The sequence below is a fragment of the Sinohyriopsis cumingii genome, chromosome 3 (genome assembly GCF_028554795.1).
Source record: "Sinohyriopsis cumingii isolate HCF-2022 chromosome 3, ASM2855479v2, whole genome shotgun sequence".
NCBI classification, from domain to species: Eukaryota; Metazoa; Mollusca; class Bivalvia; order Unionida; family Unionidae; genus Sinohyriopsis; species Sinohyriopsis cumingii.
This window is the reverse complement of record NC_142963.1, coordinates 143,481,222-143,498,128: the sequence shown is the minus strand read 5'-3', so window position 1 is coordinate 143,498,128 and position 16,907 is coordinate 143,481,222. Positions and strand designations below refer to the sequence as shown.

Sequence of the window (16,907 nt, the reverse complement as noted above, 5' to 3'; positions counted from 1 at the left end):
TGGAACAAATTCATTTATTTGTGCTTCTTCTACGCTGGCCAGTGATTTATACAAATTATTTTGAATCATCTTTATGAATCGATATTGAGCAGGAAGAATATAACGCCCTGCGCATTTAAATTCATATAACGATTCAAAATCAGACAGAATTGTTTCAGGATTTAGTGATATATTAAATCCTTGTTTTTCTAATTTTTTAATAGCATCAATCACATTATTGATATTTTCGTGATTCATATTTATATGCTTCTAGCTTATCATATGATAGGCTACCAAACTCAGGAGCGGAAACACGACCCCCAATGAGCTCATAACCTGTCAAATAACAGTCTAGAGGGTGTGTTTGCGAACGACGAGATATTCCCCATTTGTGAACCCCTAGCTTACCATTTGATATGCTAGCAATGTTCATATAGGGGCAACACATAACATATAACTTATACTTAATTCTAACTTATCCAAGGACGGTACAAACATATAACTTAATTCTAACTTATCTTAAGACGGCACAAACACATAGTATTTACAATATTTACAGTAGAAGCATATTTACAGCAGTTGTATTTACAATATTTACAGTAGAAGCATATTTACAGCAGTTGTATTTACAATATTTACAGTAGAAGCATATATAACTTATCCTAGGACGGTACAAACATATAGACAACACAGACAGATGGGGGGGTTATATTCTACGTCCAACAAAGTTGCACCCCCTCCCCCAAAATCAATCCCGTTGGGTGGTAAAAGACCACCCCTGACGGGGCGATAACGGAGAAAGTTGTGCAACTTCGTTGGGTTTCGAAACCCCGTATATTATTCGGACGATATTGTATATAAACCGACTGATACATGGAAGTTCAGAAATAGCACAGCTTGATTTGTTTAAAACGTTTTTTCTTAAATATGATCGTGTGAAAAATACGGATGAACCATAAACCCGAACAAGTGTAATAAAATAGTGATATTGTCTGTAAAAAAAAAAAGATAAATACGCGTTTGTCCCTGACTTTGTCAAGGATAAAATCATTCTTGACTTTGTCACCTTGACTTTGTCAAGGGGAAATAAAGGGAAGTTATTTACTTCCTTGTGCAAAAATCCGTCTGCTGGCTGTGTTACCTGTAATGATTTACCACTGAATAAATTTACCGATTGCACAAAGGGAGGGAACTAATTGCATGAGATATGCCTAGAAATGCCGGCATTTCTACGGAGTTATCTCCGTTTGAAAATCCTAGGATTTTAGCGATAATGAAAAGTAATCTTCTGCTTATATGTTTTTGACAGAGTAGATTTAGTTATATTTTCTGCGACTTTTATAGATACAACTGCCCTAGACTCCCCCCCCCCCCAGCATTCCCAGCCCTACAATTTTGGCGTTGTGTCACAGCTCTTAGATTGGATAAATTATTATTAAGTCTTTGTCCATCAATGTGATCAATTACAAGGCCGTCTTTGATTATCCCAAAGAAACACTCGAACGCGAACCTATGATTAAGATACCTCTTTTTCCCAGCAGTAAACATTAAATAACCAGCATTATTAACGACACCAACTGGTTTTTTCAGCCTACAGTGTCTCACTATTCCCTCGCGAGATGCTTCATAATTTTTAATGATAGGATGTGGGACAAATTCTTGATTCATTTATATAATAATATATTTGTCTAATTTATAATTTGTCTGAGAACTTAGTTATATAATCACTCTCGGATTTCAGCGCATCTCCATTATTTTTTTTATTGTAGTATCGCTTGAGTTCACGGTATCGCTTACCTCCGCACCCCGCACATAACTGTGTTTTACCTCTGACCCCAATGCCACATCGCAGGCATGGTATAGGTCCTGTGCTTCCTCGTTTGATGCTTTGTATGTGTTCACCGCAGAATTCCTTCCTGCAGGGCTTATTACAGAGTGTTACAGATCCAACTTTTAACCACATGCAGTTATTCATATATATATATATATATATATATATATATATATATATATATATATATATATATATATATATATATATATATATATATATATATATATATATATATATATATATATAATATTTCTTATTTAAATATTTGTCTTAAATATAATATGAAGGAGTTTTATTTGGCGCCGGGAGATTCGATCTTGACAGACTAAACAGAGATTCACGACGACGGAATCTAACTGATCTATTTAATATTATCAGGGATGCCAAAAAAGAATTCCGCGACGACGGCGCTTCTCATGTATGGTCGTCATTTAAAATTATCCGCGATATTGACGAAATCATCGATGACAGCATCGATGTTGACGAAGTCATCGATGCTACAATGATTCCGATATGTGGATTATCCGTGACAAACTCGACCCTGTTCTTGCTAACGGAAAGACCATTCTGTTAAGTAGAGATTCCAAACCAGGAATGCTGACCGGGATTGATAAACCATATTACTCTCGAGCGTATCTGTAACCGCAGTCGTTTATGGAATCTATCTGGTAAAAAAAAAAAAATTGATAAATTCACCCCGATGAAAATGACTTCGTCGTTGACGACTTCGTTAAATTGTGTAGCCGAACGAGTAATGGAACATTTTAAAAACGCAAAAGGAGGAAACGGTTTAACCGATCTGCGACGTGAAAAAATAACAGCATGGGCTGAGCAAGTCAAGGATACTGGGGCATCAATAAATGATGTTGCTGTGCTATCAAGTAAATTAAAATTTTCAATAACAGTAAAAACACTAACCGGGGAAATATTATATAATTCGAAGTATTATAAAAAGTCAGGATCACCGATTGAAATTATTGATCATAACTCTCATGCCTGGACTGATGCGGTTACAATATTTCCACGAGATCGTGTTGTAAAATTTTACTCGGAAAACATATTTGATGTTATTTACACGCTGAGTAAAACCGACCCTGTGTCAGTGTGGTTATTTAAGAGTTCCGAAGATGGCGAATATGATCAATTTGTAAAACCCAACGGTGAATTATACCGGACGGAGTCGTTGCAACAACAAATAAAAAAACTCGCAGAGAAATATGTGAAAGAAAACATTGAGCAATTATTGGTTAATTGTTTTACAGTTCCAAGTGTTGCCGCTCACGCCGCAAGAGAAAGAAATTCATGGAGACCAACCCGAAGTCAGTTTCTTTCGGATATACAATTAAGTTGTGTCGAGTATGGGCATGGCGGGTTGTGGAATACCCGGTATGACTACCGAGATATGATTTTCGTGGATATGATTGCTTGCTACCCAGGAAGCTTTCTCGGGATGGGCGCGTGTCGCGAATACTTTAAGCGATTTGGACATCCCACGAACTCGATGACACGAGTTACTATAAACGGTCCTTTACCCGACTTTGATTTGACAGGATTTGCTCGTGTGACTTCGTTTGAATTCGCCGCGAGACTTCATCCGTGCTGTTATGTTTGGTTTGGCAGACACTTCAGTGAAAAGCGCTGGGTACCAATAGTGTTATTGTGATATATGCTTGACAGCCGAATACTAGTATCGTTGACTGTCAGTGAAGCAATCATATCATATCGACCGCAGACCTCAGTTTGGTTGCCAACACCGGAGCGTGTCAGTGTAGATGAAGTTATTAGCGAGTATGCACGAGAGAGTCCAAATACCCCGATGGATGTCATTATTAAAGAAGCTCCTAAAGGTCTCAAGATCAAACATAGCAATAGTGAAAAAATAGCAAAAGATCTTGGACGAAGAATAATCGGTAAATTTATTCAAGGTGCTGCATATGATCACAAACTACATCACTCGCGACTGATTATCGATGATGCTGAATTGGATTTTATAATTGCTGACGCTGTTGCGAGAAATATATTTTGTAATCGGGAGGATGTGTTCTTGTCCGACGGGAAAAAGTTGGGCACAATTGTAAGTTATATCGACGGAGAATCGTCTCAATACACACATCTAAGATCTTCAATGCTGGGTTATGTTTCTATAAATTTGCTATCAATGATAAATCGATTTCCTGACACCGCAGTTAGAGTTGCAACGGATTCATTTTATATCAGTAAAAAATATTCAGAATCACTGGCTTTTACAATGAAATCCGCAGGATTTTCGGATGAATGGAGTTCGTGGAGAATAAAAGCGGAGATGTTACACGAATATTGTGAATCCGCTGATTTTGCAATTAAGGATGATTATTGTAAATTATCAGAAATGTCGACGACAAAGTCATTGTTGCCATCTGTGTATGATCCAATCACTAGACACAAAACCGTTTATTTAAAAGGGGCCGGGTGGGTCTGGTAAGACAACTCGAGCCATTGAATTATTTGGAAAATCGGATATGATTGTGCTAACACCTACACACAGGCTCGCCAGGGAGATGAAACAGCGAGGAGTCAATTCTTGTACTTATCACAGCTTTTTCAAATACAGCGGCGGTGTGTGGACGTCAGATCGAATGGGAACAAAATATATTCCCGAGAAAATAATTTGGGATGAGATATGTACGGTGCCCTTGGAAACATTAAAAACATTTCTTGATTGGCTGCTAACGAAAAATACTGCAGTGATTATGTGCGGCGATCACGGTCAACCACCTCCGTTTGTCGGCGCATCTCCACATGATTGGTTAAAAGATTTTGTTGATTATTACGAAGAAGTGTCTGATGATCATAGAGCACTTGATGCAACGTTGAAAGAATTTAAAACATTAATCAGATTACAACCGAATAAAATTCAATGTGAAATTATGCGCGAGATGATTCCTGAAACTTCGATGAGCGACTTTTGGAGCTCGTGGAAACCAGACGATTTGATAGTGGCAAGTAGAAAGATAGTCAGAGACACACTTCAACAACAGCTATTTCAATTACAACAGGAAAAGTTTCCAATGCTGCCAGTGCCGTTATGTTATAGACCAGCTGATACGCGGTTACAAAATATAGATGTTGATATTCCTGGGAACTTGACAGAGTCAAGGAAACAGAATTTAGTATTGAATGTTATTGTGTTAGTTGATATTAATGCTGTCAAAGATGCACTAAAAATGAATAAATCCCCGTGGACGCTAGGATACGCAATGACAATTCATTCATCTCAAGGACTAACTATCAGTGATACAACTGTCTGGATTGTTGATGATCGAATCGAATGGTCAAACTTAGTCTACCTAGCGGTGTCCAGAGTCAGAAGAATATCTCAACTGCGAAGGGTTGTATTGGAAGATTCAATAGCTGATAAAATTAATAATGAAAACAACAGCATCACCGATGGTGATGTAATAAAAAGAAAACTCGCCGGTTACAAACAGAGTGACAAAAAAAATAATCGCGACTTTGATCTTGATGTTGAATTTATTATTGAGTTAAAACAACAGCAGAATAATCACTACGCGAGCTGTAATTGTATAATGCTATGGCAGTATTCGAATAAAAATTCAAGACAATTTACCGTAGACAGAAAAGATAACAGTCGCGGTCATACACGTGATAATATCATGTTGACCTGTCTTGAGTGCAATCGACGTCGGGGTGCTAGTTAAGTGATCGCGGTGGTAATTGTGTGTTCTCAGAAATTACCTGTAGTTGCTCACGTGTGAATCCACGTTGAGGAGCAGTTGAATCCAACCTGTAGATCGCTGGTCTGCCTGACGATCTTGTCACGGTGGATATCTTGTGTGTGGTAACACTCCAGATAGGATCAGTCGCTCTTCGTTTACCACCTTCAAGTTCACCCGGTTCATATAAATATCTAACTGTAACATCACCCAGTATCGGTTGTGCTGAAGAATCACGTCGTACGGGTATATGTTTTTTTGTGATCGCGATGGCAGGTTTCATGTTGGTTGTTCGAGTAATCTCATTATTTAGCGCAGCTATCACGCTTGGTAATCTTGCAACCCATTCACGAGATCTCGTATCTTGAATAAATTCCTTCGCGTATTGATATCCAAATAACTGCTCAGCAAGTGTTCGATTGAATCGCTCAACAATTGCCTGATCACGGTGAATTTCAGTATGTCCTCGTCTGATGGTGACGTTATGTTGCTTCATCAACGATGATACTGCACCCTGACATTCTTTGCCAGGATCAACTTGTAATAAATTTGGCCAACGTAGACCACGTTGATAAATTCGTTCAAACGCAGAAGCAACCTCGGATGCTGTTTTAGTCGTTAACGGTTCCGCATCTTTGTATCTACTTGCAACATCAACTACAGTTAACGCGTACTTGTATGTACGTCTTCGGATAGTATCATGCGGCAGAAATAATATATCAGCCTGATGAACCTCATTTGGTACACTAACATCGCAATGCGCAAAGTGAATTTGTTTAGGGCGCGGTAGATAAATTTGCCATATTGCCTGTCGGGATAACCAATTTTTAGCAGTAACTTTTGTAACTTTTGCTGCTTCAGCGAGTTTACTAATTGCTGCGCTACCTCTCCAATATCCGCTTGGGGAATAATAAATCGACTCCATTATATACCAGTACCTAGCGCTAATTTACCTTTCATTGCGGATTTTATCAAACAGGATGCTAACTTTTCTTTGAAAGATTTATCAGTGATGGCATTTAACGCATGAATTAATTTCACGTCCGCCAGATGGCGCTGTTGCAAATCCTTGCTTCGGTAAGCTACATCATGCGCATGACACACCTTATCAATAGCGTTTATCGGATACTCACCTGGTTTTGGTTGATCTTGGTCATCAAGTCTGATATCAAGTCGGGTTCCAGGACCACAGTAATTATATCCTGGAAGATGTTTTTCCCCTGGGTATTTAGCCCACGGTGTTCCTGGTAACTTGGCTAAATTGGCTGCGATATCACCTCCTTTTTTTAAAACTAAATTTAAACTTTTTTGTGCCACATCGTTCACACTTGCCTGTAAGCGCTTGTCGATTATTTTTTGTTGTAATCGTTGTCATATCCGCAGTTGGAGTACGTGCTCGGCATTTCACACAATATAAATTCATATTATTTTTATGATATATAAAAATGTCAAAGACATTTCAAATGGAGATTACTGACTTTTCTGCGTCAAAGCGACGAGAGCCAATCAAACATAACTCAGTGCTACCAAATTCAATTCGAATGATTATTATAGGTCCATCTGGGTCGGGTAAGACACAGTTGTTACTTAATTTAATAATGAAGTGGATGAAGTGGGATAAATTATATTTGATAGCACCATCGGTGGATGATCAACGGTGTTATAGCGTACTGAAGGATTACAACGAAAGTGCAAAATCGATAAGTTAAGAAGATGTTGTTGATTTTATAACTGATATTGATGAAGCACCGAGTATCGATGATATTGATGGGAGTATTAATAATTTAGTTGTGTACGATGATATCATGTTGGACAAACAATCAAACCCTGCCAGGATATTCTCACGTGGACGACACAAAAACACTGATGTGATTTATGTAACTCAACGGTATACACAAATTCCGAAAGTGGTCAGAGATAACTGTAACGTTCTCGCGGTATTTAACGGCGTTGACGCACACACGTTACGAAATATTCATCAGACTTGGTGCAGCGGCGACATGGACATAAATAAATTCAGAAATTTCTTTAGTCGCGCTCAGGCAAAACCACACGGATTTGTAACGATAAATTTACATGATCCTCGGACACGGTATCGAGTTGGGTTAGATACAATTTTTAATTAGAAATCCTTTAGGATTAGAAATACTTTGTATTAAAAATGTTTGCATTTTGAGCAGCAGAGAGACTGAAACAACACCGAATGTTTCGTCTAGTAGACCCTTGTATCGAGAAGTAGTTATATAGGTAGATATTTTTCATGAGATAACCCTTCTGGTCAGCGGAGAAAACCTATTTATCAGTGTTTTCTGACCAGAAGGGTTTATTTTGTGAAGACAAATCTTCTATCAAGAGTGTTTTCGATAGAAGGTTCTGTTTGACGAAATAGTTGGTGGGCTCAGTCTCTCTGCTGCTCTTCCGGTTACAACGGGGTCAGGTGATGGTTGTCTTCTTAGTCGAGATCGCTGCTTTCCTGGTGGTATAACTGGCGTTCCAACCCTTTATTTCATTTCATAAACTTTATCAATAAAATTATCATATTCTTTTCATCTTTTTTACTGATTTGTGGAATTTCTTGTACTCACGAAATACCCTAGCAACCCACTCTTGTTCTGGAGTGTTATAAAACTCTGGCTTTAGAAGCTGATGTCGTAGTTGATATCCCACCGCAGCAACGTTAACAAGATCTTCCATTACTTCTATATAGCCTTGCTGAGTACAATATCTAGTTTTAAATTCTGGTTTAGATGGATCCTCGACAATATTTTTAACGTCTTGAATTTCAGCACGTGTTTTGTCGGCAGACTCCATAGCTTCCTTAATTTGTTTTGGTAATGCTCCGATGACCTGCTGTGATGATGTTGCAGCCTCACCGACCTTTTTAGTTGGTTCGACAATTTGTCTAAATAACTGTTCTGCACTTTCCGCAAATTCAACTTGAGATTCTTGACGTTCTTGTAGTCTTCGTCTGACAGAATCACGGACGGAAAAAGTTTCTTTATTGCTTCTAATATTTCTCGAGCTAATCTAGCAGTATAAGACTCCATAGATGGTGCCATTATTGATATAATAATGATTTAATTACAGCAGCAGAGAGGACGTGACCTCAATGAGACGTCAAGCGGGTAAACTCCGCGCGTACTTGAAAAAAATACCGACGACAAAAAACAGTAACTTATAAACTAACCCAATTAGAGAAACTCTCGGTAAGTTAGAGGCTTTGGTTTGGCGTTATTGACCTTATATTTTCGTTTTCGTAGGAAGCTTTATTGTTTCAAAAATTACGTTCTAGGAATAGATCTGTTCAACCTCTCTGCTGCTACATATATATATATATATATATATATATATATATATATATATATATATATATATATATATATATATATATGTGTGTGTGTGTGTGTGTGTGTGTGTGTTGTAACTGCATATACACTAAATTATCAGGTAATGAAAATGTATCTTCGTTTGAAGTCAGTTTGTCTGTGACCATCTAAAACAATGACCCTGCCATATCTAAAACACAATGATACGGTTTTCTTTGTTACAATCTAATTTAAATCAGATCTTCACTATCCTACCACTTCACGAAGATAGATAGATTTTCACTGAAGTAACGATTTATGCAAACGTTGATATCTCTACGTAAATAATAAATGCTGAATACGAGGTGGGTAAGCCTGGGAAGGGGGTGTAAATAGGCTATGATTTATGTGCCACACACCCATGTGCACTACGGTCCGAAAGCCTGCCAGTTCCCTTGTTAATGCCTATAACCTATTTTATTATATGCTCATTTTTTTTCTCCGTTAACTTTACATTGTCAGAATCGTTCAGTATTTTACCATATTGCACACCTTCATATTGCATTCACGTGCATAAAGGAACTGCTTTCTATTGTTTCCGAATGGAGTAAAGCAGATGTTTCGTGGACTGCCACATAACAGCTGCTTTGGCACATTTCGCGTTAACTTTTTGATACAATGTTTCGGATTTAGGCTAGTTATACAATAGACGCAAGAAAGGGTCCTTACAATAGCATGCAATTGACAATACATAAACTGTCTTCTTTAGCTGGTGATAAGAATGGCAACAAAATATACTTACAGTTTTACATCCTGAATTTCCTCAAAATGTACTGTGTTGGTTCTGCAAATCCGAATTATGAGCCATATCATACGTTCTCAATCTTGATTACACATTTCGAAATTGTACTGTAATTTCGAATGTAAGTGCAATTACATCCTCCTTACAGCACTCAAAATGAAATAAGCATTAAATTCCATAGCGTCTTTTTGATAATTGCAACTGAAAGACATTATATTTTTCCCACATTATGATTTCAAACATTCAATGACAGAAACAGAAACACATTTGCAGATGTCAACTCGCTTCTAATTCGCTTCTTCAATCCGACGTATTTCATGCGGAATTGTCACATATAAATCCAGTCCATAATCACATAACTTCGTAGAATCGAAAACAATCCAAAATCTATTCATTCCAGATCAAATGGAAAAGTTGTTGCAGTCCGCACTTATTCACAATATGACTCCATATTTAAATTTTAACTAGACACGCCATTTTCTTTCGAAAGTTATGTCGAGCGCGCGACTAAGTTCAAATTTATATGGGCGGAGTTACGTGCGCAGTAATAATGTTGTTTTTGTGTAATGATGAATCTGCGCTTGTGTATTTAGTTGGAATATGGCATACATTCAATTATTTTGTTTCTTGTTGTGTATTTTGTTAATATAATTAAGCATTAGGTAGAATTAAAAAAATGAGCATATAATAAAAAGGTTACTGCATTTGTATGGGAAAATATGAATTCGTTTTGTCCGATGGATATACTTCCCTCCCAAGGTCGTGCAGTATTTACATCCGAAAAATTCGTTCATATTTTCCCATAAAAAGGCAGTAACCTATAATAATTCTGTCTACAAAAATGCTAAGTGCCCTTTAATCGGACATCAATGCCCTGATCGTTTTAAACCTAATGGTCTCTTTATTTTGGAAATCAGCAGAGGGCATCAATATGTACATGTTAGCAACAAAATTTGAATTTTATGTTCACTTTAATAACAAAGCAGTCCATAACAGGTTAGTCCAGCTTGATCCCAACACAAGAGCTATACTTAGCCCACCCCCGGGGATTTGGGCCATGGCTAGCTTGTTACACATTTTGCTAAGGACGCTCGAACACGATAACATACAAAACGCCATCTTGGTAAGTTACGTTACTGAAAGATATGATTGTAAAGATCTCATTCAGATTTATTTATAGATTAGTCGTGAGATCGGTCTGATTGATCAGATTCGTCGCGAGAGGGTCGACCGTGCTAGTTGTGTAATAGTTGTTGGTGGTATCGTTGTAGGGTTTAACAACACGTCAACACAACGCTGGTTATGGTGCTTATTCAAAGTAAAGCTCTAAAATGTATATATAAAAATTGATAAATAAAATATAGGAAGATAAATTCTGTCCCCCTAAAAACCAATAAAAATTAGGTACTAAATGATACAGTTAAAGAAGATGTTAAAATTCTCTAAATGGGATATCAAATAAATGATAAAGGTAAAACATGTAAAATCTTAAGAATATACATTCAAAATGTCCTGAATAAACCGCATTCCCTCACAAACATATAAGATTTTCTTTCATGATACATCACCATTAAGTTGTTTCCATGCGTTTACAAAAACATATTTCTGTATCACATGGTAGAAGAGGACACACTCGACAAGAATGTATTCAACTGTTAGTGGACACTAGATGGTCATGGACTCTGATCAAACGTTCACTCTTCAGAAGGTACGTGATTGCCTTAATTCCACCTCATCTTCTCAGTACATTCTATATGAGGGACAACTACTTTCCATTGGTGGTTGTGATGTTCGGAAGCTTGTTTGTGGAGTTTTCATTACACTATATGGAATCCTCCATTAATAATAGAGAAACTGCGGGGCAGCTCTGGCTGCTCTCTCTGCTATTCGTTACCCTAGAGACCACGTAACTATGCAGCCGACAGTACAATCAGACGCATATGAAAGTACTGCAACACTTTATCGTGCGGAAATATGCTACTGAGAAGAAACAAAACTTTGTTCCAATATCGATTCCATATTTAATCACTAGATCATGCAGTTTTACTGAGGGTGGTATAATCTTTTAACATGCCAATACTTTTTGGGACCAACATTTGGCCGTTTTAGAGAGGTTGTCAGTGTATAAAGGTTTGATATGTATTAAAATCGCCATCTTTGGATCAGAATAAAGCAGGGTTATAGAAGATGTTGGTTGATGGAAATTTCGACCTGATTTCAATATGTCTCTAACTGTGTGATTCACACTTTTTATACTACGGTTTCAGCTTTCAGTCACCTGAACTCTCACAGATTGTCAACAAAGCTCAACAGATTGATAGTGCTTCCCATGTGTTGTAAGTAATTTCTTTCCATTTTTAAAAAGGTTTCTTTTTTTCTCTGAAGCTATTGTGAATTCGTGAATTTACTCTATTAATAAATGAGTGATACACACGAAATTCGCAGTTACGATTCAAAGCACGCATGCCTCAACATCTCACCATGTATGTACTGTCATTTTCATGCTATTATTAAAATAAATGTCCCGTCAAGTTGCCACAATGAAGCCTGTGACTCCCATGTTGTTTTCTAGGAAGATTAAACTCGTATTTAAAATATGATATATATATATATATATATATATATATATATATATATATATATATATATATATATATATATATATATATATATATATCTGTATAGCATGTATACAAATTAAAAATATGATGAATACGTGTGTATAGCATGAGTAGAAACATCTAGGTAAAATGTACGCATTAACGTTGCATACAGAACATTAAGCGCTTTGTGTCGCGCTGCTGCTTGCGTCTAAATTGATCTGTCTTTTAAATCGGCTTTTTAAAGTAGCCCCATACAAAATTTCATAATTGAACCCTAATAAATATGAATATATGCGTTTTAAATTTTTTATGTCGTTTACAGTGACATATGTGGAGGAGGATTCAGTCGAACGCCAACTTTTAGTTAAATTAGTACACAAGAGAGAAAACATTGAAAAAGAAAATCCTAACTGAGGGTTTACGTTATTTGTCATTTGCGAGGCTCTACCGAGCAAAAGACAAATAATGTAACTTTGCGAGGCTCTACCGAGCAAAAGACAAATAATGTAACTTTGCGAGGCTCTACCGAGCAAAAGACAAATAATGTAACTTTGCGAGGCTCTACCGAACAAAAGACAAATAATGTAACTTTGCGAGGCTCTACCGAGCAAAAGACAAATAATGTAACTCTGCGAGGCTCTACCGAGCAAAAGACAAATAATGTAACTTTGCGAGGCCCTACGGAGCAATAAACGAAGACTGTAACTTTGTAACTCTGTGTTAATCTCCATAGTGACTATATCGAGGATTTTATATGGATAATGATTAAATATTAAAATTTTAACCAGTTGAATAATTTTCAGAATTTTGCAAGCCTTGGCGGGCAAAAGGAAGAAATCATTCGACTAGTTTCATAAATTCAATATTATATCGTTACCTATTTGAGATTCTGTTTCTCACATTGTTTTCAATTTAATGAAAAGAGTCTAAATAGACAGAAAAGCAAATGATCTTCCACTAAGTGGATGCCACTTTATGAATGAGAGAGGAAGGAACACACCTAGAAACGTTTTCAAGGTACATGATTTCTGATAAATGCATTTTCTTGCAGGAACTAAAACACTCACAATTCACGAAACGCTGGTACGTTAGGGACGATTGAATAACAGGAATGCCAGTTTTATTCTATTTTATTTCATTTGTCTTTTATTTTATTTTACCTCAAGCTCTTCATCTCAGTTCAATAGAATGATTATTGATATTAACCCTTAGTGAATGGCAATATAATAATCAATAATACTAAATTCACAATAATGTACATGTAAATTGTAAAATAAATTAAAAAGGCATACATACTGATAAGAGAAATTTTGCATAGTTTTATTCTTTTAAAAAACGTCTTAACAAACGTTTTAGATTAGTCGTTGACACATTTTAATTGCACAACTTGTTTCTGAAAAAAAGAAAACTTAGTTTACGACTTTAAATAACTGTAACAATAAATTTAGAGAATAAAAATATATTTTACGGGATATCTCGAGTTACGATAAAAAAAAATACACTCTGAGCATTGACCATTCTCAAACGAGAATATGTGAGACTGAATGAACGGCTTTTATTCTTCTTTTGTTTTGGGGCTTTTGTTTCTTTATAAAAAGTTCATCCACCACAGAGGAGCATAAATTATTTATAAAACCAATGCCAAAAAGGAGACTCAGCGATGTACAATGCATTTCAGTATCACGATTCGCTTTGGGAGCAACTCAGATAACAAATCAGTTACAACAATTTTGTATGAATCCCACAGAACGCCGCCGTTTAGTTTGGTCTTTTATGGCACATCAGCAAAAGTAGATAATTTAGTGCCAAGGCAATTAGACTAAAATGCCTTGCCCAAAGGCACACCACTCTAGCCAGCCCAGACTGATCCGTACTAGGTTCCAAACAGGCACCATTTCGGTTTCGAGTCCGGTACGCCAACCAGTGTGTCACTGCAGCTGCTGCCTCCATTATTCAACTCTACGACATGCCGCAGTACGCACCATTATATGCATGGCTACATTCCCCAGCCAGCAGAGTGTCAGAACGACGTTGTCGAGGGTCAGATTCATTACAGCTGGTGAATTTTACAAACAGGAATAACGATTTAAATTAATTCTTTAAATATCGAGAAAATATCGAACAACATAAATCAATTTTTTTTAAACCCAACACAAAATATGCTGCCAGTATCGCTTTTAATGATCGGTATTCTCTTTCGCTCAGAATGACTTTGTTGAAAACATCACGCTCAAAATGACTTAAAGCACGGACAGCTATCAGTTTCACAGCGGTAGAGCTATGACTAAGAATCATGCATTTGTTAGTGCCAGCACTAAAAATAGTATATTATTTACATATCTTACTTTAAAACGAGTCCAGATATAAAGACTATTGGTGACAAGTGTGCGTGGCTTTTCACACAGATCAAAAGCAAGAAAAAAGGATGCAAATTGCAAACTGACTCCAGAGAGAGAGAGAGAGAGAGAGAGAGAGAGAGTTCTGTTTCTCTAGTACTATTTAAAAAATCTAGTAAAATACTTAAAAATAAAAAAGCATCAGCTAAGATAAAATAATGCAACTTACAGCTTGTCGCCGCCAACACCAAAGCTGGATACTTCTGTATTGTAAACATCATGTATATTGGCTACGCACCGTAAAAGCAGTCCCGGCTTAATTACTTGCCATAGTCATTTGGAATGTACGTGCCTTGCAAATTGTGGTTTTAATGCATAACAATGTTTGTGTTATAAACGCTATTAACTAAACAGCCGTGGGGCTCACCACGCAAAAGTTGCCAGACTATGATCGTGTAATTATTGTGGATGGAATAGCTTCAGTGATATCATTAACTTCCATTTTGGTTAAATGTTATTTCCATTTAAACATGGGAAGATTTCAACAACAAAAACTGGGAAGCAACTATTTTGTTGATCTGTATAAAAATCAATCACTAAGACTACTGATTATAAAGGCTTGATATGTTACAATTAATAGGACCAGAGGGAACTGCAAATATTGAGTGAAATGAAAATTCAAGTATCGTGTCTGAATTTCATTCATTTGGTAACATAGATAACAACGTCCTAATCGTCGCACGCAATCGTTACTTAGCAACCATACTTTACTGCTGACTTAGTATTTTGGAGTGGAGGACTCTTATGTGCCTTTGTCATATACATAAAAGTCATTTACAAAAACGTCATCAAAATGGGCGTTTTCCTATTGGCCTTGTCAGACTTGTTCTCGGTCAGACTTCTGATTGTATAAACCCTCGGATTTGTCTATGGCAAACACCAACAGAAGTGGGCCGGTTTGGTTGACATTGAATTTTAACAAGGCCTTTCCCAAATTTTACAGCTTTATGATTCACCTGTTTCTTTAAAGAAGTAAATTACTCGTTTGTTGTTGATGCAGTTTTTGCTATTGCTGTTGTTGTTGTTGTTTTGTCCTTAAAAGTCTTGAGTTCGATTCCCATAATCGGATCCTCACAAATCGGCTACAGTGGTGTGACCTTGAACAAGGCATTTTACTCTGAAGTCCTGATGGGCCATAAAGCACCAACCAAAACATAGATTTTGATTATGGTAAAAATCCTTTTATACTGTAATTTTGTTACAGGGATTTTAAATCTATCGCAAATAGAATTTTAACAGTTATTCTCAAGATTTTCCAAGCTTAATTTTTACAAACTCTACCATCATAGCATTTTAAAAGTTTTAGGACAGTACACGATAAGACCAGAGGAAGCCAAATGCTTTCACCTACCGGAAGTAGTCTCCTGTCAGTACTTCAAATTATATGCTGGAAGTTGCTTAATAACATAATATGCCGATACTGGGATGTAATATAGAGGGACTTCACAAATACTGTAAATTGATGTGTACATTATTTAGTAGGTTATCCAGGTTTCACAAGAGGTGAGTTTTGTTTTGAATTATTGTAGCTCTGGTGCATAGGAAAGCGACTTCAGCCTCGATGACGGCTTCATATAGTCCAATCCATTTACATTATTAGTCACGTACTTTAGCACTGACTATATTTTGTCGGATGTGGGATAATATATTAATATTTGACAATTATTATTTAGCTAACAAATGTTCCGAAAGAAACAACGCACACACAAATAAGTGATATTTGCAATCTACATAAGCCTTGTAAATGACAATTTATCGATGACTGTGACATTGTGAATTATTGATACGTTTCAAAGAAATCGTCAGTTAAACGTGTCTCACGTTATGTGTGATCATCTATCCCATAATAATAAAGGAGATAATCTGAGTCAATCATAACGTAATGACTACTAAGCTGGTGCTATCAGCATCACATGAATAATAAGCAATCTCTCTCTCTCTCTCTCTGCCTGCCTGTGATTGTATGTTTATTTCTGTGTTAGATGCCCTTAAATTAATTGTACAAAAAATAAATTAATTAATGTAGTAGTAAGAGATTGAAAGCCAGGGACGGGAGGGGGGTGCATGTGGCCAAACTATATTGGTGGTAATGTGGGTGCTCCGACAGTCGGTCGCGATCATCGGTTTAAAAGTGCAGCACAGATTGTATAAAAACAAAAGAAGGAAAAACACTAATCACTCACGTGGCCCTCAAAAGTGGCTACTTAAACATCGAAAAAAAATGATACAATAAAATATAATAAACTTCATAAAATGGACGCACATATCGCGTTTT

At 36.7% G+C, this 16,907-nt stretch overlaps 1 protein-coding gene across 2 annotated transcripts in view; it reads right to left on the bottom strand.

Moving 5' to 3' along the window:
- LOC149804008 (solute carrier family 60 member 1-like) overlaps nt 1-14,938 on the bottom strand; it is a 150,300-nt gene extending 135,362 nt beyond the window's left edge. Inside the window, exon 1 of one of the 2 annotated variants that reach the window (XM_089953885.1) lies at nt 14,802-14,938. The gene's annotated coding sequence lies outside the window, so the exon portion shown is untranslated. The remainder of the gene's footprint in view (nt 1-14,801) is intronic. The other variant, XM_089953886.1, reaches the window with a different exon arrangement.
- Between the last annotated feature and the right edge of the window lie 1,969 nt (nt 14,939-16,907).